Source organism: Giraffa tippelskirchi, chromosome 1 (assembly GCF_054371585.1).
Source record: "Giraffa tippelskirchi isolate mGirTip1 chromosome 1, T2T-mGirTip1v1.2.pri, whole genome shotgun sequence".
NCBI lineage: Eukaryota > Metazoa > Chordata > Mammalia > Artiodactyla > Giraffidae > Giraffa > Giraffa tippelskirchi.
Genome location: NC_137275.1, coordinates 183,629,453 through 183,655,099, shown reverse-complemented (window position 1 = coordinate 183,655,099; position 25,647 = coordinate 183,629,453). Strand labels below are relative to the sequence as shown.

Below are 25,647 nucleotides of genomic sequence, written 5' to 3'. Positions count from 1 at the left end.
GGGCATCACAGGGATGTGGACCCAACTAACTGCATCACAGATTCTATCAAGAGGTTCATGTATGAATTGCTTGGGATCCTTTTTCCATAGATACGCCCATCTGCCTCTCGGGCAGTGTCACAGCACCACATGCTTCATCCACACACCCTTTCACTATGTGGATGGATCTCTGTGTGTTCTCCTGACAGTAGAAAGAATGAGATTTGGCAAATAGCTAGTGACCTTCTATAGTAAGCTAGCCTGAATGAGCTTTAGTGCCATCATTCAAAAAGCAAAGGGGAGGCTGCCAGCTCTCAGCCTGGTGCATTGTAGAATCAAGAAAAAGCATATAAGCCTGATAATTCTGCCACAAGAGGGAGCAAAGGCATGAAGCAAGTATATTCATAGAAGTCCTGAGAAAGTCTCAGAATCACTGAGAGGGAAGATGGTAGATATTTCTTTCCAGAAGTCAGTTACTAAAGACTGATTGAAATGAGTGCTATTGTAAATGCAAAGACAGCAGTGCAGGACTTTGAGGAAATTTTTCAAAAAAAAAAAAAAAAACAACAACAAGGCAACATGACATCAACAAAAGATTGCGGTAATTGTCCAGTAACCAACCACAAAGACATGCAGGTATGTGAATTACCCAATTGTTGTCGTTCAGTCCCTAAGTCAGGTCTGACTCTGTAAGAGCCCATAGACTGTAGCACATCAGTCTCCTCTGTCCTCCACTGTCTTCTAGAGTTTGCTCAAATTCATGTCTATTGAATTAGTGATGCTATCTGGCCGTCTCATCCTCTGTTGCCTCCTTCTCCTTTTGCCTTCAATATTTCCCAGCATTAGGTCTTTTCCAATGAGTCAGCTATTCACATCAGGTGGCTAAAGTATTGGAACTTAAGCTTTAGCATCAGTCTTTCCAATGAATATTCAGGGTTGGTTTCCTTTAGGATTGACTGGTTTGAACTCCTTGCAGTCCAAGGGACTTTTAAGAGTCTTCTCCAGCACCACAGCACCATCAATTCTTCAGTGCTCAGCCTTCTTTATGGTCCAACTCTCACATCCATGTATGACTACTGGAAAAACCATACTGGACTATATGAATCTTTGTTGCCAAAGTGATTACTCTGCTTTTTAATACACTGTCTAGGTTTGTCATAGCTTTCCTTCCAATAAGCAACCGTCATTTAATTTCATAACTGCAATTACTATCCTCAGTCCTTTTGGAGCCCAAGAAAATAAAATCTGTGTATTACTCAATAGAGAATTCAAAATATTAATAGCTGCTTTAAGGAAGCTCAATGAGCTATAAGAAAACAGAGAAAGAAAATTCAATAAAATCAGGAACAAAGTAAATGAGCAAAATGAAAAGTTTAACAGAGATATAAACAGAAATTCTAGAGCTAAAGAATGCTATATCTTCCCAGGTGGCACAGTAGTAAAGAATCTCCCTGCCAATGCAGCAGACGCAGGAGATGCAGGTTCAATCCCTGTGTCGGGAAGATCCCCTGGGGAAGGAAATGGCAACCTACTCCTGTATGCCTGCCTGGAAAGTTCCATGGACAGAGGAGCGTGGCAGGCTACAGTCTATGAGGTTGCAAAGGTTTGGACACTACTAAGCAGTTGAGAGCAAGGAATACTATAAATAAAATAAAATGCAAAAAAGAACCTCAAAATCTTAAATGGATCAAGAAAAAGAAAGGAGTAGTATTGATTTAGAAGATAGGAACTCTGAAATTATCCAATGAGAAGAAAACCAAGGGAAAACAGTAAAAAAGAGAGAAGGAAGCTTATGTGAACTAATGGCATATCATCAAAAGAAAAACAATCTGAAAATTATTGGTGAACCAAAGGAAAAGAGATGGAGCAGGAGACAGAAAACTTATTTAGATAAATAATGGCTGAAAGCTTCCCAAATATAGAAACAGATTTGTAAATCCTAGTTCATGAAGTCATAGTTCGCCAAACAAACTCAACTTAAAAAAGATCTTCTCCAAGACACTTTGTAACAAAACTCTCTTTTTCAAAGACAAAAACTAAAGCTTAAGAGCCACAATAGAAAACCTTTTAACTTACAAGAAAACCTGATTAGACTATATGCCAATTTATTAGCAGAAACCATACAAGCCACGAGACTGTGATGATCTATTCAAAGTAAATGGAAATAAAAGAAATACAAACCAAAAATATTCTATCTAACAAAGTTGCTCTTCAGAAATGAAGAAGAGATAAATAATTTTCCAGATAAATAGAAGCTGAGACAGTTCATCAGCAGAACACCTCCCTTACAAGAAATGCCAAAATGAGTTCTTCAGGCTGAAAAAATAGGATGCCAATTAGTGACATGAACACATCTGAAAATATAAAGCACAAGGGAAAAATAAGTTCATAGTCAAATTCAGATTACTCTAATACTGTAATATGATGGAGTGTTTACTACAAAGATTAAAGGACAAAAGTATTTTTTAAAAATACTATAGCTATGATTTGCTAAAGCACAACAGTAGAAATATGAGGCAATCTGTTACATCAAAATGAAAAAAGGCGAGGGAGTACAAAGAGCTTTTTGTATGCAATCAAGGTCAGGTTGTTATCAACATAAAATAAATTTTTGCATCTATAAAATATTTTATATAAGCCTCAGGATAACCACAAAGCAAAAACCTATAGAAGATACACAAACAATAAAATCATAAAGATGTCACTGGGCTTCCGAGGTGGCACTAGTGGTAAAGAACCTATTTGCCAATGCAGGAGACACAAGAGACATGGGTTCAATCCTTGGGTTGGGAAGATCTCCTAGAGGGCATGGCAACCCACTCTAGTATTCGTGTGTGGAAAATTCTATGGACAGAGGAGCCTGATGGGCTACAGTCCAAAGGGTTGCAGAGTTGACTGAACTCTGAACATGACTGAAGTGACTTAGCATGCACACATGCAAAGACACCACCAAAAACTCATAGAACCAATCAGTGAATTCACTAATGTTGCAAGATACAAAATCAGCATACAAAAATCTGTTACATTTCTATACACTAACAATGAAATGTCCCAGGGAACTATGAAAAACAATTCCATTCACAACAGCATACAAAACAATATAATACTTATGAATAAATTTAACAAAGGAGATGAAAGATCTGACACTAAAAACTACAAGGTTCTGATGAAAAAAAATTGAAGGAAATACAAAGAAATGGAAAGATATTTCATGGTTATGGATCCAGAGAATTAATATTGTGAAAATGTCCATATTACTCAAAGCCATCTATAGATTACATGATATCCCTATCAAAATTCCAATGGTATTTTTCAAAGAATCCTACTATTTGTATGCAATCACAAAAGTTCCCAACTAGCCAAAGCAGTCCTGACAAATAATAAAGCTGAAAATCACATTTCTAATTTCAAACTACATTATAGTGATAGTAATCAAAACATAAAAATATACATGTAGACCAATGGTACAGAATGCAGAGCACAGAAATAAGTTCTTGCCTATACCATCAACTAATATTTGACAAGGGAGCCAAGAATGGGGAATACATAGTCTCTTCAACAAATGGTGTTGGGAAAGCTAGATAATCATAGAAATAAAACTGAACCCCTATTTTACACTTCCCTGGTAGTTCAGTTCGTAAAGGAGACCCAGGTTCAATTCCTGGGCTGGGAAGATACCCTGGAGAAGGGATAGGCTACCCACTCTAGTAAGGCTTCCCTGCTGGCTTAGACAGTAAAGAATCTGTCCACAATGGGGAAACCTGGGTTTGATTCCTGGGTTCGGAAGATCCCCTGGAGAAGGGGATGCCAATCCACTCCAGTGTTCCCGCCTGGAGAATTCCCATGGACAGAGGAGCCTGGCAGACTACAGTCCATGGTGTCACAAAGAGTTGGACATGATTGAGTTCTAGCACAGCACATCTTACACCACTCACAAAAAATAATTCTAAATGGATTAAACGTTTGAACATAAGACCTGAAACAATAAAACTCCTAGAGGAAAACTTTGGTTAAAAGCTCCTTGATTTTCATCTTGGCAACATAAGCTGCAACAGCATACATCTGTGCACACCAAATGCACAAGCAGCAAGAGAAAAAATAAAAAAGTTTTCAAATTAAAAAAAACTTCTGAGCAGCAAAAGAAACAATAAAATGAAAAGACAGCCTACTGAATGGGTGAAAATATTTGCAAACCATATATCTGATAAAGGATTAATGTCAACAATATATAAGGAACTGATATAACACAACAGCTATTAATAAAACAATCCAATTAAAAAATGGGCAGAAAACCTGAATACATATTTTTCCAAAGAGGACATATAAATGGCCAATAGGTACATGAAAATATGCTCAGCATCATTAATCAAAATGCAAATCAAAACCTAAATGAGATATTACTTCACACCTGTTTAGAATAGCTACCACCAAAAAGAGATATCAAGTGTTGGTGGAAATGTAGAAAAAAGGGAACCCTTATGCACTGTTGATTGGAATGTAAATAGGTACAGCCATTATGATAAACAGAATGGAGCTTTCTCAAAAAAAATAATGATCATATGATACAATAATCTCACTTCTGAGAATATGTCCAAAGGAATACAATTCAGATCTTTACATCATATCCATACTTCTATGTTTATTGCAGCATTATTCACAGCAACTAAGATATGCTCATCATAGATGAATGGATGAGAATAGACTCTTATTCAGCCATAGAAAGAAGGAAATCCTGCCAGTTGCAACAGCATAGATGGATTTGAGGGCATTATCCTAAGTGAAATAGACAAAGACATTACTATATGATATCACTTATAGTAAAAGAGAAAGTGTTAGTCACTCAGTCATGTATAATTCTTTGTGATCCCATGGACTATATCCTGCCAGGCTCCTCTGTCCATGGAATTCTCCAGACAAGAATACTGGAATGGGTAGCCATTCCTTTCTCTAGGGGATCTTCCCAATCCAGGGATTGAACCTGGGTCTCCTGCATTACAGGCAGATTCTTTACCATCTGAGCCACCAGGGAAGTACCTGGTGGCTCAGATATCATTTATATGTGAACTCTAAAAGACCTCACCTAATAGAAATAGTGGTATAATGGTTGCCATGGGTTGGAGAGGGGGAAATAGGGAAATATCAAAGAACACAAACTTTCAATTATAGATGACTGTTTTTGTATCTTATCTGCAGCACTGTGATTATAGTTAACAATACTGTATATGTGTAGAAGTTGGTAAGAGAGTAGACTTTTAAAAAGTATATCAAGTCATCACATTGTATAAACTTACACAGAACTGCATGTTTATTACATCTCAATAAAACTGGGGGGATATCATTAAGCTGCTGTGAAGAGAAATAAAGAAAAAATCCTCATTTCCATAGGGCATGGTCTTTTAGGTTTGTCCCTCTTTGGAGGTCTGGTTCATGTCTGTTCTGGGATGTCTCATAGAGTTCAATAAATCTGATAGGATAAAAGAGCCCTAGATTTTGCCCCCAAGCTACATGGCCATTGCCCTGGAAAAGCCAAACACAAGATGGATCAAGTGAATTCAAAGACACCCTCCTTCAAAGGAGGTACCTCCACTCTCACTGTGACTGAGGTTCAATATAAATTGTTGAAATCAAAAGCCTATTTGATTATATATCATGTCTATCTCCTTGCCCAGTGTCCTCATCTGAGTATACATCACCTACATTTTTCTGGGACATAACTAGACAGTAGTTTAATATCAAGATTATAATCTTGGTAATCATTATCCCAATTAATAAGCATGGCTCTATCTCTCTTACCCCTTACCTATATCACTACCACATTGAATGTGAATGGATTAAACAATCCAGTCAAGTGTGTAAATCGTCAAATTGAATTTTCTCTAAAAATTCAATTATATGTTACTTACAGAAACACCATCTAGATTCAACAAATAGGTGAAAAGTTAAAGGATAAAAGCAGAAATAGTATGAAAACATGAATCCAAGAAGATCTGGAGTGTTTACACTAATACCAGATTTTAAGACAAAAATTGTTACAAGAGCAAGGAGGGATGTTTTATAATGATAAGAGATCAGTCCATCAAAAGATGTAACAATTATAATTATATGCTTCTAACAACAGAGTCCCAAAATAGATGAAAAAAAGCTAACAGAAAATGTGACAAAAACTTTTTGGATGACAGCAAAAACTGAGGAAGACTATCTGTTGTAGTCTCGGATATGTAAAAGAGCATTATTTACTTGTGCTTCTTCTGTGAGGTTGTTTTGTAAGGATACAAATTTTAAAATAATTTGTTCAAATATACAAGAAAAAAGGAAATAAGAATAAAAGAGGAGTGTGAGAGGAGCATTTTGTTTCCCAAAATCTTCCCAAGTTTTGAAATAGCTTACAAAATGTTTAATGTGTTCTGTCACAGTCAACACAGTACTTTTTCTCAGCCTCTTTCCAACTCCTATTGCACCCCATCACATTTAGATCTAAAAATAACTTCATAAATGATTTGTTACAGATTGCAGTTTCCGAGGATGATTGCAAAACTATGTCCCATTCCATATATTCTCCTGGAAACATGCTAACTCTTCATCAAGAAGTGGACTCCAATGTCCTTTCACTTCAAGCCCAAAACATTGCTGTGTGATTTCCAAGACTAGATCAGAAACAGAGGTATTACTTACTTCGTGGTTGGTAGGACACTCCAACAAGAGCCATGTAAATAGTTCTCCTGCCTAGAGGCCACTATGTTGTGAAGGTGCACAATGAGACTCAAGGCCAATGCCACCAGATCTAGCCCTTTCCAAACTTATAACCGCAGAAACCATGCAAGACAACTACATCATTATTATTTAAAGCCACAACAGCTGTGAAGTTTTGGGGTAATTTCTTTTTTTTTTTTTTACATGGCGATAGATAACAAGAACAAATTTTGGTATATGAAAGTGGGTCATTGCTGTGACAAAAAACTAAACCTTTGAGAAAGGAAGGCAGACAGATGCTAGAAGAGCCTTGAGGAGATGGATGTTGCAACCTAATAAGCCTCCATGAAACTGTCAGTAAGGGCTTGAAGGAAAGTAAAGAAAATATTTCTGGAAGCTGGAAGAAAAGAGATTCTCATTCTATACTAGCAGAGAATTTGACAAAACTGTTAACTGAGGTAGCAAGGATGATATAGGAAATATATTTTACAAACTTAGTCATCTAGCTAAGCAAATTCCTAGACAGAATAATTAAAGTGTAGTCTTTTTTATCCTTTCTGCCAAGGATAAAATGAGACAGAGGAGATATAAACTAAAGAACAATTATTTAATTCTGAATGGAATTTAGAGGAAATTTAAGAGACTAAAAACAGATTTTTTTTTTCTTCTCTCAGAAATCAAAGAAATTTCAAAATAAAAGTAAGCCCTAGAGACAGAAGAAGAAGGTGGAGGAGTAAGATGGGGAGATCGCCAACCTCCCCCCAAATACATTAAAAACTCATCAAGATGTGGAACTCCTACAAAGCAACCTCAAGGAGACAGCAGAAGACCCCAGGCCTTCAAGGGGACAGGCTAAGCTCCCTGAAATGAGGTAGCAGAGAGGAGGGAGACATCAAAAGGGAAAAGATGGAAAACTTCTGGGCAGGAGCTTGTTCCCTAAGGGAGGGAGGGAGCCCTGAAACAGGAGTTCCCGTGCACAGGGAAACTCCTTCACAGGCGGGCCCAAAGGGGAGCTGCGAAGTCTTGGAAAACCAGGCAAAGCAGGGAATTGGAGGGCAGTAAGCAGAGAAAACTGCACCTCTCAGTCCATTAACAGCTCATGGACTGTGGCCCCAAACAGACTGCGGGCTCCCAGAACCGAGAATGGTGCGGCATCCAAACCCTGCCAGCGCACACAGCCTTTGCAGTACAGAGGGCGGGCCCAGGTAGCCGAGTGTGACACGGCAGACAAACACAGCCGGCGCAAAGGGCAGGACAAGGGTGCCCATAGAGGGGAGGCATAGAAACTTGGGCAGCGGACACAACACTCCCTGCACAGCCAAAAGAAGAACAAATAACCCCTGCGACCAACAGTGCAGGCAGTGAGCCGAAACAAGTCCACACTAGCCCCACGACGCAGAGGCCAGTCAGGGGAGCTGAAACAAGGGCGCACAAGCCCCTCGACGCAGAGGGTGAGCTTAGGAGGCTGAGGGAAGCTCACACAAGTCTAAAGCATCCGGGAAAAGAAGGACAAGAAACCCCCAAAGTCAGCAGAAGGAAGGAGATCATAAAAATCAGAGCAGAAATAACTGAAAAAGAAATGAAGAAAACAATAACAAAGATTAATAAAACTAAAAGCTGGTTCTTTGAGAAGATAAACAAAACTGACAAACCACTAGCCAGACTCATCAAGAAAAAAAGGGAGAAAAATCAAATCAATAAAATTAGAAATGAAAAAGGAGAGGTTACAACAGACAACACAGAAATACAAAGGATCATAAGAAAATATTATGAGCAACTATATGCTAATAAAATGGACAACCTAGAGGAAATGGATACTTAGAAAAGATCAGCCTCCCAAGACTGAACCAGGAAGAAACAGTGATAAAAGTGATAAAGTGATAAAGAATTCACTTGCAAAATATACAAGCACCTTATACAATTCAATACCAGAAAAGCAAACAACCCAATCAAATGTGGGAAAGGGACCTGAAGAGACACTTCTCCAAAAAAGACATACAGATGGCTAACAAGCTCATGAAAGATGCTCAACATCACTCATTATTGGAGAAATGCAAAGCAAAACCACAATGAGATACCACCTCACAACAGTCAGAATGGCCATCATCAAAAAGTCTACAAATAATAAATGCTGGAGAGGGTGTGGATAACAGGGAACACTCTTGCATTGCTGGTGGGACTGTTAACTGATATAGCCACTATGGAAAATGGTATGGAGACTCCTTAAAAAGCTAGGAACAAAACCACCATATGACCCAGAAATCCCACTCCTAGGCATATACCCTGAGGAAATCAAAACTGAAAAAGGCACATGTATCCTATTGTTCATTGCAGCACTATTTATAATACCTAGAATGTGGAAGCAACCTAGATGTCCATTGACAGATGACTGGATAAGCTGTGGTACATATACACAATGTAATACTACTCAGCCATAAAACAGAACACATTTGAATCTGTTCTAATGAGGTGGATGAAACTAGAGCCCATTATACAGAGTGAAGTAAGTCAGAAATAAAAATACAAATATTGTATATATATATATATATATATATATATATATATATACACACAATCTGAAGAGATGGCACTGATGAATTTATTTTCAGGGTAGCAATGGAGAAACAGACATAGCAAACAGACCTATGGTCCATGTGGGAGGAGAGGAGGGAGAAGGGGAGATGAGATGTATGGAGAGAGTAACATAGAAATTTACAATACCATGTGTAAAATAGATAGCCAATGGGAATTTGCTGTATGACTCAGGGAACTCAAACAGGGACTCTGTGACAGTCTGAAGGGTGGGATGGGGATAGAGATGGGAGGGAAGTCTTGGAGGGAGGGGACATGGGTGTACGTACCTATGACTGATTCTTGTTGATGTATGACAGAAAACCACACAATTCTGTAAAGCAATTATCCTTCAATTAAAAACTTCAAAGAGAAAAAAAGCCTTTAGCCAATGATCAAATCTATAGTGGAACAATTAAATACTTCATTAAGACCTCACTAAAATATAATGCAGTGATTCATAGATGCTTTCAGACAGACAGTAGGCTCCCCTAAGAACTTTAAGGGTAAACTACACAGATTCTGTTCATTAAACAGTGGAGCTTCTAAACTTGAAGGACATTGACATTCAGTAAAAAGCTCAATTAGGAAAAGGCTTATCTCAAAGAGATTTATGCTATGGCTCAAATATGATTTATGAACCCAAATATGATTCGTAAACAATCCACAAAGTTTTTAAGAGAATTGTTTTGGAGGAAGCACTGCTATCTTGGACTCCAGGGGACAGAGACAATGAAATAGGAAAAAAGATTTCTGGACTCAAACTTTTTTTTTTTTTTTGGCAATCTTCTTAAGCATCAGTTGCTTTATTTGTAAATGGAGAAAATAAAATCTGTTTCATAGATGTATTATGATAATGATGTAAAACAACACACACAAAAAAACTTTTTCAGGAAAAACAAATGAAATTAACTTATTCAAGCACACAGAGACAGAGAACCTCAATCATTCAGTATGACCTAATGTCAACTATATAATATTTCCTGTACTATTTATTTATTTATTTTTTACTTTACAATATTGCAGTAGTTTTTGCCATACATTGACATGAATCAGCCATGGGTCCACACGTGCTCCCCATCCTGGACCCCCCTCCCACCACCCTCCCCATCCCATCCTTCCGGGTCATCCCATTGTCCCAGCCCTGAGCATTTGTCTCATGCATCGAACATGGAATGGTGTTCTGTTTCACATATGATAATATACATGTTTCAGTGCTATTTTCCCAGAACGTCCCACCCTCACCTTCTCCCTCAGAGTCCATAAGACTGTTCAATGCATCTGTGTCTCTTATTCTTTCTTGCACATAGGGTTATTGTTACCATTTTTCAAATTCCATATATATGCATTAGTATACTGTATTGGTGTTTTTCTTTCTGGCTTACTTCACTCTGTATTATGGGCTCCAGTTTCATCCATCTCAATAGAACTGCTTCAAATGTATTTTTTTAATGGCTGAGTAATATTCCATTGTGTATATGTACCACAGCTTCCTTATCCATTCGTCTGCTGATGGACATCTAGGTTGCTTCCATGTCCTGGCTATTGTAAACAGTGCTGCAATAAACATTGGGGTACATTGTCTCTTTCAATTCTGGTTTCCCAGCAGTGGGATTGCTGGGTCATATGGCAGTTCTATTCCCAGTTTTTTAAGGAATCTCCACACTGTTCTCCATAGTGGCTGTACTCGTTTGCATTCCCACCAACAGTGTAAGAGGGTTCCCTTTTCTCTACACCCTCTCCAGCATTTATTGCTTGTAGACTTTTGGATAGCAGCCATTCTGACTGGTGTGAAATGGTACCTCATTGTGGTTTTGATTTGCATTTTTCTAATAACGAGTGATGTTGAGCATCTTTTCATGTGTTTGTTAGCCATCTGTATGTCTTCTTTGGAGAAATGTCTGTTTAGTTCTTTGGCCCATTTTTTGATTGGGTCGTTTATTTTTCTGGAATTCAGCTGTAGGAGTTGCTTGTATATTTTTGAGATTAATTGTTTGTCTGTTGCTTCGTTTGCTATTATTTTCTCCCATTCTGAAGGCTGTCTTTTCACCTTGCTTATAGTTTCCTTTGTTGTGCAAAAGCTTTTAATTTTAATTAGGTCCCATTTGTTTATTTTTGCTTTTATTTCCAATATTCTGGGAGGTGGGTCATGGAGGATCCTGCTGTGATTTATGTCGGAGAGTGTTTTGCCTATGTTTTCCTCTAGGAGTTTTATAGTTTCTGGTCTTACATTTAGATCTTTAATCCATCTTGAGTTTATTTTGGTGTATGGTGTTAGGGAGTGTTCTAGTTTCATTCTTTTACAAGTGATTGACCAGTTTTCCCAGCACCACTTGTTAAAGAGATTGTCTTTTCTCCATTGTATATTCTTGCCTCCTTTGTCGAAGATAAGGTGTCCATAGGTGCGTGGGTTTATCTCTGGGCTTTCTATTTTGTTCCATTGATCTATATTTCTATCTTTGTGCCAGTACCATACTGTCTTGATGACTGTGGCTTTGCAGTAGAGCCTGAAGTCAGGCAGGTTGATTCCTCCAGTTCCATTCTTCTTTCTCAAGATTGCTTTGGCTATTCGAGGTTTCTTATATTTCCATACAAATTGTGAAATGATTTGTTCTAGTTCTGTGAAAAATACCATTGGTAGCTTGATAGGGATTGCATTGAATCTATAGATTGCTTTGGGTAGTATACTCATTTTCACTATATTAATTCTTCCAATCCATGAACACGGTATATATCTCCATCTGTTTGTATCCTCTTTGATTTCTTTCAGCAGTGTTTTATAGTTTTCTATATATAAGTCATTTGTTTCTTTAGGTAGATATATTCCTAAGTATTTTATTGTTTTTGTTGCAATGGTGAATGGTATTGTTTCCTTAATTTCTCTTTCTGTTTTCTCATTATTGGAGTATAGGAATGCAAGGGATTTCTGTGTGTTAATTTTATATCCTGCAACTTTACTATATTCACTGATTAGCTCTAGTAATTTTCTGGTAGAATCTTCAGGGTTTTCTATGTAGAGGATCATGTCATCTGCAAACAGTGAGAGTTTTACTTCTTCTTTTCCTATCTGTATTCCTTTTATTTCTTTTTCCGCTCTGATTGCTGTGGCCAAAACTTCCAAAACTATGTTGAATAGTAGTGGCGAAAGTGGGCATCCTTGCCTTGTTCCTGACTTTAGGGGAAATGCTTTCAATTTTTCACCACTGAGAATAATGTTTGCTGTGGGTTTGTCATATATAGCTTTTATTATGTTGAGGTATGTTCCTTCTATTCCTGCTTTCTGGAGGGTTTTTATCACAAATGGATGCTGAATTTTGTCAAAGGCTTTTTCTGCATCTATTGAGATAATCATATGTTTTTATCTTTCAATTTGTTAATGTGGTGTATTACATTGACTGATTTGCGGATGTTAAAGAAACCTTGCATTCCTGGGATAAAGCCCACTTGGTCATGATGTATGATCTTTTTAATATGATGTTGGATTCTGTTTGCTAGAATTTTATTAAGGATTTTTGCATCTATGTTCATCAGTGATATTGGCCTGTAGTTTTCTTTTTTTGTGACATCTTTGTCTGGTTTTGAAATTAGGGTGATGGTGGCCTCATAGAATGAGTTTGGAATTTTACCATCTTCTGCAATTTTCTGGAAGAGTTTGAGTAGGATAGGTGTTAGCTCTTCTCTAAATTTTTGGTAGAATTCTGCTGTGAAGCCGTCTGGTCCTGGGCTTTTGTTTGCTGGAAGATTTCTGATTACAGTTTCGATTTCCGTGCTTGTGATGGGTCTGTTAAGATCTTCTATTTCTTCCTGGTTCAGTTTTGGATAGTTATACTTTTCTAAGAATTTGTCCATTTCTTCCAAGTTGTCCATTTTATTGGCATATAGCTGTTGGTAGTAGTCTCTTATGATCCTTTGTATTTCTGTGGAGTCTGTTGTGATCTCTCCATTTTCATTTCTAATTTTGTTGATCTGATTCTTCTCCCTTTGTTTCTTGATGAGTCTGGCTAATGGCTTGTCAATTTTGTTTATCTTCTCAAAAAACCAGCTTTTAGTTTTGTTGATTTTTGCTATGGTCTCTTTTGTTTCTTTTGCATTTATTTCTGCCCTAATTTTTAAGATTTCTTTCCTTCTACTGACCCTGGGGTTCTTCATTTCTTCCTTCTCTAGTTGCTTTAGGTGTAGAGTTAGTTGATTTTTTTGATTTTTTTCTTGTTTCTTGAGGTACGCCTGTATTGCTATGAACCTTCCCCTTAGCATTGCTTTTACAGTGTCCCATAGGTTTTGGGTTGTTGTGTTTTCATTTTCATTCGTTTCTATGCATAATTTGATTTCTTTTTTGATTTCTTCTGTGATTTGTTGGTTATTCAGAAGCGTGTTGTTTAGCCTCCATATGTTGGAATTTTTAATAGTATTTTTCCTGTAATTGAGGTCTAATCTTACTGCATTGTGGTCAGAGAAGATGGCTGGGATGATTTCAATTTTTCGGAATTTACCAAGGCTAGATTTATGGCCCAGGATGTGATCTATCCTGGAGAAAGTTCCGTGTGCACTTGAGAAAAAGGTGAAATTGGTTGTTTTGGGGTGGAAAGTCCTGTAAATATCAATTAAATCTAATTTGTCTATTGTATCATTTAAAGTTTGTGTTTCCTTGTTAATTTTCTGTTTAGTTGATCTATCTATATGTGTGAGTGGAGTATTAAAGTCTCCCACTATTACTGTATTATTGTTAATTTCCCCTTTCATAGTTGTTAGTATTTGCCTTATATATTGTGGTGCTCCTATGTTGGGTGCATATATATTTATAATTGTTACATCTTCTTCTTGGATTCACCCTTTGATCATTATGTAGTGTCCTTCTTTGTCCCTTTTCACAGCCTTTATTTTAAAGTCTATTTTATCTGAACTGAGTATTGCGACTCCTGCTTTCTTTTGGTCTCCGTTTGCATGAAATATGTTTTTCCATCCCTTCACTTTCAGTCTGTATGTGTCCCTAGCTTTGAGGTGGGTCTCTTGTAGATAGCATATATAGGGGTCTTGTTTTTGTATCCATTCAGCAAGCCTTTGTCTTTTGGTTGGGGCATTCAACCCATTTACATTTAAGGTAATTATCGATAAGTATGATCCCATTGCCATTTACTTTGTTGTTTTGAGTTCATGTTTAAACATCCTTTCTGTGTTTCCTGTTTAGAGAAGATCCTTTAGCATTTGTTGAAGAGCTGGTTTGGTGGTGCTGAATTCCCTCAGCTCTTGCTTGTCTGTAAAGCTTTTGAATTTTCCTTCATATCTGAATGAGATCCTTGCTGGGTACAGTAATCTGAGTTGTAGATTATTCTCTTTCATTACTTTAAGTATGTCCTGCCATTCCCTTCTAGCCTGAAGAGTTTCTATTGAAAAATCAGCTGTTATCCTTATGGGGATCCCCTTGTGTGTTATTTGTTGTTTTTCCCTTGCTGCTTTTAATATTTGTTCTTTGTGTTTGATCTTTGTTAATTTGATTAATATGTGTCTTGGGGTGTTTTGCCTTGGGTTTATCCTGTTTGGGACTCTCTGGGTTTCTTGGACTTCTGTGACTATTTCCTTCCTCATTTTAGGGAAATTTTCAACTATTATCTCCTCGAGTATTTTTTCATGGCCTTTCCTTTTATCTTCTTCTTCTGAGACTCCTATGATTCAAATGTTGGGGCGTTTCATATTGTCCCAGAGGTCCTTGAGGTTTTCCTCATTTCTTTTGATTCTTTTTTCCTCTCTGCTTCATTTATTTCCACCATTCTATCTTCTACCTCACTTATCCTATCTTCTGCCTCCGTTATTCTACTGTTGGTTCCCTCCAGAGTGTCTTTTATCTCCTTTATTTCATTATTCATTCTATATTGACTCCTTTTTATTTCTTCTAGGTCCTTGATAAACATTTCTTGCATCTTCTCAATCCTTGTCTCCAGGCTATTTATCTGTAACTCCATTTTGCTTTCAAGATTTTGGATCATTTTTATTATCATTATTCTAAATTCTTTTTCAGATAGATTCCCTATCTCCTCCTCTTTTGTTTGGTTTGGTGGGCATTACTCATTTTCCTTTACTTGCTGAGTATTTCTCTGCCTTTTCATCTTGTTTAGATTGCTGTGTTAGGCGTGGCCTTTCTGTATTCTGGTAGTTTGAAGTTCCTCTTTATTGTGGAGGTTCCTCACTGTGGGTGGGGTTGGACGGGTGGCTTGTCAAGGTTTCCTGGATGAGGGAGCTTGTGTCGGTGTTCTGGTGGGTGGAGCTGGATTTCTTCTCTCTAGAATGCAATGGAATGTCCAGTATTGAGTTTTGAGATGTCTATGGATTTGGTGTGCCTCTGGGCAGCCTGTATATTGATGCTCAGGGCTATATTCCTGCGTTGTTGGAGAATTTGTGTGGTATGTCTTGCTCTGGAACTTATTGGCTCTTGGGTGGAGCTTGGTTTCAGTGTATATGTGGAGGCTATTGGATGGTCTCTTATTAATTAATGTTTCCCCTGGCTTTCAGTCTTATTCTTGCAGTAGCCTCAAGACTTCTCCATCCATACAGCATCAATAATAAAACTTTTAGGTTAATGGTGAAAAGATTCTCCACAGTGAGGGATACCCAGAGAGGTTCACTGAGTTACATGGAAAGGTGAAGAGGGGGAGGGGGGGTTGAGGTGACCAGGAGGAGAAGAGGGGGACTCAAACGTGGAGAGAGCAGTCTAGCCAGTAAGCATTTCCCTCTGTGCTCTCCACAGTCTGGAACCCTCAGAGCGGTTCACAGAGATACAAAGAGAGGGGGGAGGAAGGTAATAGAGGTGAGCATGAGTAGAAAGGGAGGAATCAAGAGGGGAAAGAGAGATCTGGGCAATATTCTGTTCCCAAAGTGTTCTCCGGTACCCAGAACACCCTCAGAGATTCACAGAATTGGGTTGAGAAGAGGAGGAGGAGGGTGGGAGATAGAGGTTCCCTGGGGGAGAAGAAAGAGCGTCAATAGGGGGAGAGAGTAATCCAGCTAGTAATCACACTCCTGAGTAAAAATGGGTACTAAAGATTGGATTCTTAAATGTACAAAATTGATATCAAATATGTAAAACAAAGATTAAAAATCTAGAGTAGAGGTTAGACTCTTATAAAACATACAATATAAAAAAAAGAAAGCAGTGTAAAAAGAAAAAAAAACAGTAAAACAGTAAAAAAAGAAACAGTAAAAAAAAAACTAAAACAGGAAAGAAACAGTAAAAAAAAAAAAAGAAAACACAAAAGGTATAAGATATATGTATGCAGTTTGCTTTAAAAATAGGGTTTTTTTTTTTTGGCAAGGTAATAGTGGGTTATGAAAATGAAAATTAAGGGTGTAATAGAGGACTTAAAGAAAAAAGAAAGAAAAAAAATTAAAAAAAAAAAACAATGATAATAGTAAAAATAGATATCCTGTACTTTCTCTGGAGCTGTTGTGAGCAGTGCGGGGTCTGTTCAGTTTCAGATAGATCATTGTTCCTGCTTATACTTTTCAAGATCTATAGGCCCCTTTCAATGCAGTCGGTATTAACTACAGGGATTTTAATCTGTTGGCCTGTCACTTCCAACGCGCTTCCCTCTGTTTATTTGGCTTCTGTTTGGAGGTCTCTTCAGTATCTAATTTCCTCCCTGCCACAAAGGGGCGGAGGTGGTCTCTTTAGGTTCACTTGTTCAGTCGTGCTGTGGGGAGGGAGGAACACTGCAAACCTATATCACTGGCGTGTGTGTGGAGAACTCGCAGTGTCTCGGCCGCACTGGGTTCGCCCCCGCTCACGGCGTGTGTGCTTTCCCCGTCTACCCTGCTCAGGCTTCAGGTTACTCGGCCGGGGAGTGGGCCCTGAGATGCGTTCACTTCCCGGGTCTAAGCCGCTCAGGTTCAGGTTCCCGGGTACTCCACAAAGGCGCAGACTCGGTTGTGCCCGCGGTTTGTGCCGTTCCCGGTCGGAGCTGCTCAGGCGGCCAGGAGTTCGGCGAACGCACTCTCCCCTGTTGGGGCGGTGCGGCTTATCACCTCCCTGGTCCCCGCCTCGGTTTACGGGCGCGCCCGGCTCTGGTGTGCTTTGTGTCGGTTCTGGGGAGCTGGTCTCTGGCTGCGACCCTCCCGGCGGCTGTCGACCCTCTGGGGTCTCAGGCAGTCTTTGCTTAGAAACTGGGAGCCTGTTTGCAGATTGGTAGGGGGTGCCCTCTCTGGGGCCGAGTTTGCCCCTTTCCGGCTCTGGCTGGCCCCGCCGGCCTGCTGTGTCCGGCGGGGGGATGGGGCGGTCCGCAGCCGGCTAGCTCTCCTCTGGTATCGCTCAGTCCTTTGTTCTGTGAGCGGGCCAGCAGTGCCTTAGATTTGGGCTTTTCGCGGGATAGTTCTCTCTCTCTGGCTGTCCCACAGTTTAGGTTACTATCTCACGTTAGCTCCCTCAGATTGCCCTCAGGGCGTGCAGGCCCAGTCCTTACCCTAAGCAGTGCCGCCCGCTCCTCTCCGTTCAGCCCCCACTTGCTGGTGGCAGATGCGAGCGTCTGGGGTTCTTTGCTGGGAGTTGCCTTTAGGCACATAATCTGTGGGTTTTATTTATTTTTTCTCCCAGTTATGTTGCCCTCCGAGATTCGAAATCTTCCCCCAAACCCGCCAGTGAGAGGGTTTCCTGGGCTTGGAAATTTATCCTCTTTTACGACTCCCTCCCCGGGTCGGGTCTCCATCCCTAACTCTTGTCTCTCTTTTTATCTTTTATAATTTCTCCTACCTGCTTTCGAAGATAATGCGCTGTCTTTCTGGATGCCTGACGTCCTCTGCCAGCGTTCAGAAGTAGTTTTGTGAAGTTTGCTCAGCGTTCAGATGTTCTTTCTATAAATTTGTGGAGGAGAGAGTGGTCTCCCCGTCCTATTCCTCCGCCATCTTAGCCCCCTCCCCCCTGGACTCAAACTTTTATAACCAGGAAGCAGGCTGAGAAAACTTTCGGGTTGCAAATATGGTCCCCTTTCTATAGAAAAGGAAAGAGGACTCGGAGGGTGGTGCCCAGTGGCCAGGATGCAGGGCCAAGAGCCACAGGAAATAACTCCCAGAGAGTAGGATTGAGCCTTAATCAACAAACTTGAAAAATGTTCTTAGGTGGATTTTAGAAATGGCAACCCATTCCAGTATTCTTGCCTTGATAATTCTATGGACAGAGGAGCTTGGCAGGCTACAGTCCCTGGAGTCACAAGAGTCGGACACGACTTAATGACTAAACCACCACCAATGATGGTTGTAAGTCTCCCGTCCATTCCCTGTTTTGAACAGGAATACCTATAGTGATTAGCCTATTCCTATCTCAAGATCATCTATAGGATGTGGGGGGATGGCACATAACTTGCCTCATTGATTCACAAATCAAGTTGCACCTGAAGAACCACACTTGAAAAGATTCAGCTGTACATGGACTTGTTATAGATTTGCAACATCTTAAGAGTGATGTCATGAGGGGATAAAACTTTGAGGGACTATTCTTAAGTGAAGGTGAATGTGTTTTGTATGTGAGAAGTGTAAGAATTGGGGCCTAAAGACTGCAGATTTTACTTGCCAGAGATGGCTGAAACAATATCCTTCATATCATGTACTCTTCTAGAACCCCACCATTTCCCCATCAAGGTAAAGCCTGATAACTTTCCTCTAGAATCTGGATGAGTCTGTGTCTCTTTATTGAATCACAGGAGGCTGCACTGCATGAATTCCAAGGCTACAACTTCCAAGGCAACTTTCATCAGACTCACTGGAACACTCATTCTGAAAGCTGGAGCTACCATGTAAAGCAAGGAGTCAAACTGCCACATGGATACTGAGGAAGCCACACCTAGACAGTGTGGAGAGAGTACAAGGAGATGCTCTGAGACTGCATGAAGAGACTGACCTGGTGCCCAGCCAGCCCCAGCTAATCCAGCCCTGCAGATTCCCTTCCACAGGTTTCTTACTGCAAATACAGGAAAGATCCACACCTGAAGTGCTCAACCAATCCCTCACCAAATTTTTGACCCAAAGAAACCATGAAAGATGGTAAAATACCTGCTGTTGTTTCAAGTCTCAGAAAGATTTGCAATGCAGTGACAGATGAGTGGACCATGACTGAGAGGGCTCTCAGCATCTCCCTACACTGCCTCAGACTCTATCTGCAGCTTCACTCATCTTTTCTGCACTGACCTCCAACACACAGCCCTTCCAAGTGAAGCTCAGAGGGTTTTTCCTTCCAAATCTTCCTTGATAGTTCCTTGATTTGACCATTCCAAAGACTTTTTCAAACTGATCTTGTAACATTTATTAATGTAACAATGTCTTGCAAGCATACTGTGCATACCTTAATTGCATGCTCTGTAAGGGTGAGCGCTTTTGCTCCCCATCTGTGGTACTGACCCAGGTCTGGCTTAATCTGCAGAGTCAGAGTTGTTTTCTTTAAACGTTTTCCATTTTTAAAACTAAAAGTAATTTTGCATCCTGTTCCCACAAAGCTGGAGTTTTTAATTGCTGGCTCTACTCAATCAATTGATCACTTAGGAAGGAAATAAACAATATTTCTGGGTATAGATTAAATGTTTTTACCACATTCACTATATTTTGCATACCTTTAATAAGAAATAAGCCAGAGTATAGAATTATAAAGCCAAAATTTTGTCGAGATTTTTAAAAATTGCTGTTAGTATAAAATGGGAAAACAATGATGTTTGAAAAACTATAAACCTTATGAGAAAGAAACTATCAGAAAAATGTTATGTTCATGAATGTCATCCTCAGAATACTTGGAATGGTCAGAAATTTGAGTTTTTCATCCTCAGAATCCCGTTTATGTAAGATGTGCGTACAAAATAAATGGCAACATAACAGTAATCTACAAGAAAACAAAGCATCACTCATATTCCCAGTCAGCAGAACTGTTAATATGTATTTCAACATTTTATTATCATGATGCCAGCTTATAACAATAAAAATAGATAATCAACTGACCTTGATTATCTTCATGTGCAACTGATTATACATGTAGCGACTCACTGGTTTTTACTTTTTGTTTATAACAAGCAGACTTTAAAATTTTTTAGTATCTCTGAGACAATAAATGATAAAGAAATACATTTACCTTAGTAAAAGAAATCACTCAAAAAAATTAATAAAGCAAATCTTGATTTTACAAATATTGGAATTAACTTAATAACTAATTCTTTCATAACTGGAAGTATCAAGATTAACTGAGGGAAAAATGGATTTGACATAACAAGATACAGGAACTTAATGAGCTTAAGACATAAACTGTTAGATAATTTTAACTACAATGAAAATATGATTCAAATGGAAACTGTAACTTTCCGTTAGAGCTCATCAATAATCAATGTTAAAGTTTATAAGTGTCTATCTCATATATTGCATTTCTATTTTTTATTAGAGTTGATCATATAATTTTGTAAAGCCAATACATAGATTTGTCTCCTGCATCTGCAGGTGCTCATACCATCTGGGAAACCTTTTTCATACAAATGAAACCCTTAATCTAAGGACTTTAGAGCTAAGCTGAGATCATTATTTTCAGAAGGGCAGAGACCAAGTGTTCACTTTGTATTTGAAGTTTAATCGTTAATTTGGGAAAACTCGTCTCCTAGTCCCTACATTTTCTGCCTTTTCCATTAAAAACAGAATAGTTTGGAAAAAAATAGGAGTGTAAGTTATATATTTTAATTAACTAGGTGATGTTACATAACCTTATAGACCTTAGCTTTATGGAATAAAGTCTATGAAAATAACAACAACCCAACACTGTGAATATTCCAGTCAGCAAAACAGCCAGGATTTCACATTCTCTTCCTGTGGGGTCTGCAAAATTATGCTCACTCTCTTGTAATGATATCATGGAATATTTGCAACATTCAATTTGCAAAATTAATTTATCCATTAATTTATCCTCCAGACAGACATTCTACACTGGGAAATTATTGATGATTAATTTATCAAGTTTTTCAAACCCCCAGCCCCAGTTCTTTCATCTAATATACTCACATGCTCACTCAATCCATCAGAATTCACAAACATATGAAGACAGAGAACTCAGCCACCAGTGAGAAACCATGACTAGGAGCTAAAACCTCATTAGGGATATTTATGATGTTTTGTAAAGTTTATGCCCATATTACTTGGGATACTGCATCTCAATTTTGCATTTTAAAATTAAAAGAACAGAGTCTCCATCATTCACTGGTGTTGCAAAAAACCTTCCTGCCCTGTTGAGAGAGCTAGATTAATGTTCTGTTCTTAAAGATTCTCAGGGGAAAGAAAAATGATACTTCACAAATTTTAAATTCTAAGTGCTATTTATAGAAAATAAATGTATATAAATTCCTGCTTGTTTATAAGTACGGTAAACTAAACTCTAAACTTTTGCACTTATGCTCGTTCTTTTGTTCTCCGAGAGCCCCTAACCCCCTTGGGTAACCTATACTTGATTGATAGATCTTTCACTGGATCTGATCTGTGTTCATTCTCTTCCTATAAACTCCAGGCTCTGTATTCTGTAGAAGTTATTCTTTACAACAACCTTTTATATACAGCTATCAATTCACTTCTCAGATTCTGGTAAAGTATTACACTGAACCTAATTGTATTCATAAATATTCATTTGCATTCAAGTATTACATCTCTTTCTTCCTCCACTTTTATTCTGCTCCTAGATGCAGGCTTGGTTAACCATGTAAGTCAGTTATCAGCTTGCTAATATCATCAGGCTGCCCATCTTTCAGTCTATCTGCCAGTCTCTCAGTCTGACTCTTGATGAAGGTGAAAGAGGAGAGTGAAAAATCTGGCTTAAAACAACAGCATTCAAAAAGCTAAAATCATGACATCCAGTCCCATCACTTCATAGCAAATAAATGGGGCAAAAAAAAGTAGAAACAGGGACAGACTTTATTTTCTTGGGCTCCAAAATCACTGCAGACAGTGATGGCAGCCATGAAATTAAGACTTGCTTTTTGGAAGAAAAGTTATGACAAACCTAGACAGTGTATTAAAAAACAGAGACATCAGTTTACTGACAAAAGTCCATCTAGTCAAAGCTATGGTTGTTGTACAGATGTGAGAGTTGTACCATAAAGAAGGCTGGGTGCCGAAGAATTGATGCTTTCAACTGTGGTGCTGGGTAAGACTCTTGAGAGATCCTTGGACAGTAAGGAGATCAAACTGGCCAACCCTAAAGGCACTTGATCTTGAATATTCATTGGAAGGACTGATGCTGAAGCTGAAACTCCAATACTTTGGCCACCTGATGCAAAGATCAGACTCATTGGAAAAAACCCTGATGCTGGGAAAGATTGAAGGCAGCAGGAGAAAGGAATGACAGAGGATGAGGTGGTTGTATAGCATCGTTGACTAAATGGACATGAGTTTGAGCAAACTCTGAGCGATAGTGAAGGACAGTGAAGCCTGGCGTGCTGCAGTCCATGAGGGTCACAAAGAGTTGGACTTGACTTAGCAACTGAACAATAGTCTGACCAGTTATCTATCTTATTCATTTTCTATCTCTGTTCTATTCCTCCCAACCAGAGCAACAAATTCATATTATAAATGTTCTCAAATATGAATGTATCTCTGTTAAGTAGGTTATTTTTGTGTATGATTGTTGAATTTGCATAGATATTCACTGCAATTATTGTTTCCTTCTACTTTTTACTTCCACCTTATATAGCCTTTTTCAACACTGTACCTTTAAGCTTTATCCTATGGCTAAGGTTCTAGCTTTCTGTTTCCAGCTGCTACATGACATTCCACCACATCCATCCGTCACACTTTATTTACCTAACCCTCTCGTGACAGGTACACAGATGATCCTAGATTCCCCACTACCATATGCCCCACCACTTGCACATCATCTGTGGACTAGTCCCCTTGCAGATCTACTTTTTACTGTACCCTCCTCCCAGAAATGGGATTTGAGAGCCAATCGGCACACAGAACTTAACCTTAGCTTGTCTTCCAGAACGCTGCAGAGTTTCCATACCCACCAGCAGTACATTGAATTCACATCTCAGCCACCCTTGCCAGCATTTGCTCTTTTTCAACTTTTTTCATCTTTATAAATTTAGTAAGCCCTGAAATCACAGGGTCATAGTCCTGTCTGATTATACCTTATCTAAAAAAAAGTTGAAGGGACGCAGCTTGGAGTTCTTTGTGTGGGTAAAATAGAGTTCCATGTACCATAGGTATTCCCTGGAGGAGAGCATGGCAACCCACTCCAGTATTTTTTGCCTGGAGCATCCCATGGACAGAGGAGCCTGGCGGGCTACAGTCCATAGGGTTGCGAAGAGTCAGACATGACTGAAGTGACTTAGCATGAAATGCAAGATGACTTATAATATACTGAAGACTTTAGAACCTGCACGCCTGTCCAAAAAAATGGACAAACTTGCCTATAAAAGGTTTGAATCACATTCAATCTGTAGCCCTATCTGATCTCCACTGGATCCTAATCTGTTTTATGTCAATTTAGTTTAACCTGTGTGGGTCCCAGGCAAGTCACCCACCACTCTGAGGCTTAGTCTCATCGTTCTTAAAATGGAATCATATTCTAGATTAAGACTGAATTAATAAATGTAAAGCAAGTAGCCTGGCTCCTAACTGTGGCCTCTGGCTGGCCAATATTCTGATTTCCTGGCTGAGAGCATTCCCAGGACACGGAGATTTTACTGCCAAATCCAGGACAGCCCTAGGAAGATCAGAGCAGTCAGTCATCTCCAGTGGCAGATATCCAGATGCCCTGCTGAGACCTTCTCAAGAAAGTTGGCTTATTGAGGGTCCACCTTAGCTTTGAGCTGAAGTTGCACTCTTCTTGCTTCAGGAAGGAATTGATAGCCAAGGTTGTGGTTTTCTTCAGCAAAGCAGGGATAGCAAGGCCTAGATATTTTCAACATACAGGGACTTATCTAGCTGGGAAGCTGTGCTCCGGAGGCCATTGTTAGTTAGGGAGACAATTTATCAATAGTGAGTCATGGCCTAATGGCTCTCCCTGCCCAGTTCTTTCTTTCTCTTTTAAGTGTTACCATCTGAACTTCTAACTCCGTCTCAATATCAGCTTCCCAGATAACTAGCCTGCAATACTTTGTCATATGGCAGGCTCAGTCAATGTAAGCTGTTATTTTCTAATTATTTTGTTGTTTTAAACATGAGAGGATGTAGAATTCATTGATCATCTGTTATGCATACACACATTCTCACTCACCCACACCCACCCACACCCAACACACACACACACACACACACACACCCAGCTGTGTGCTAGATCCTGAAACAGTTATGGTTGAGGCAGATATGAATACTGTGTTGAGAAGTTTCAAGAAATTCTTTTCAGTAGCTTCTTTTTTTATCATTGTTGTGGCCACTGTTGATGTTGCTATTTGTTTATTATTTTCCCTTAGCAAATCCTACTATAGATTTCATGTGCCCAAAATTAACAATTGCCTGTCTCTAGTTAGTTCAGGACAAAACTGACCTGATGCTTATATTAAACACTGGCCCAAAGAGAGACATGACATAGACACTGAAGAGTGTATAAGGTTGCAAAAGCAGAAAACCTGCAAGGGTAAAGACGTTATTTATGGCTTCATCCTTTTATCCACATCTCTTTAATAAATTGCCATTTCCTGTGGTAGTGTACATCAAGAACATCTCATAGGCTAAAGGAGTGTTTGAGGGTAAAAGGAGGTCAATAGGGTGCCGATGAGAGCCATCCTGAAAATGAGTACAAACCTCAGATACCAAGACAGAGGTCACATCCTCAAGGGAAAATGCCTTCACCCTTCTTCAGTCTTAATGTTTCCATTTGTCTTTATCACAGTTATTTAAAGATTCTCCAGTGCAGCCTTCCTTCTGGGGTCAGAATCCCTCCAACACCCTCCTACACTGGATGTCCACCTCTACTCAGATGCTGTCAGGGCTCTTTTTTCATGTGGAAATTTCTAAATATTAGAATATATTACTTGAACCAAAATCAATCTTCCTGCCAGGTCATCCATAGTCCTATATCCATGCCTGGAGCAATAATGAGGAATCTGATCATTCCTCACCTACTTTTGAGCACCACAGAGAGCTGAAGTAATCAGTCGTATTCTCCCATGTCTTATCTAAGAGTGATAATGATTCCCCTAGCGTACCTCCAGGTGACATCGTTCTGGACCTCTCATATCATTTTACTATATGAACAGATATTAAAACATGGCACACAGACTGGAATGCAATGCTTGCAGTGGACCCATTAATGCAACTTATCATTGCACAGATTGGTTTCATGTTGTTAAAATACCTGATTACACTGTTAACTGCCTTTGGGCTGAAGGCCAATAAACATCCCTCAGATATCCCTTTACGGGAATTGTGTTGAAGAGGGTCCTTCTTTCCAGCATCGCGACTAAGCGTGTG

At 39.1% G+C, this 25,647-nt stretch overlaps 1 long non-coding RNA gene across 1 annotated transcript; it reads left to right on the top strand.

Annotated features, from left to right (window-relative positions):
* Nucleotides 1-17,304: 17,304 nt before the first annotated feature.
* LOC145538531 (uncharacterized) lies at nucleotides 17,305-20,227 on the top strand. The gene is made up of 2 exons (XR_014076986.1): nucleotides 17,305-17,529; nucleotides 18,921-20,227. It is a non-coding gene; the product is annotated as an uncharacterized LOC145538531 (long non-coding RNA).
* The last annotated feature ends 5,420 nt before the right edge of the window (nucleotides 20,228-25,647 follow it).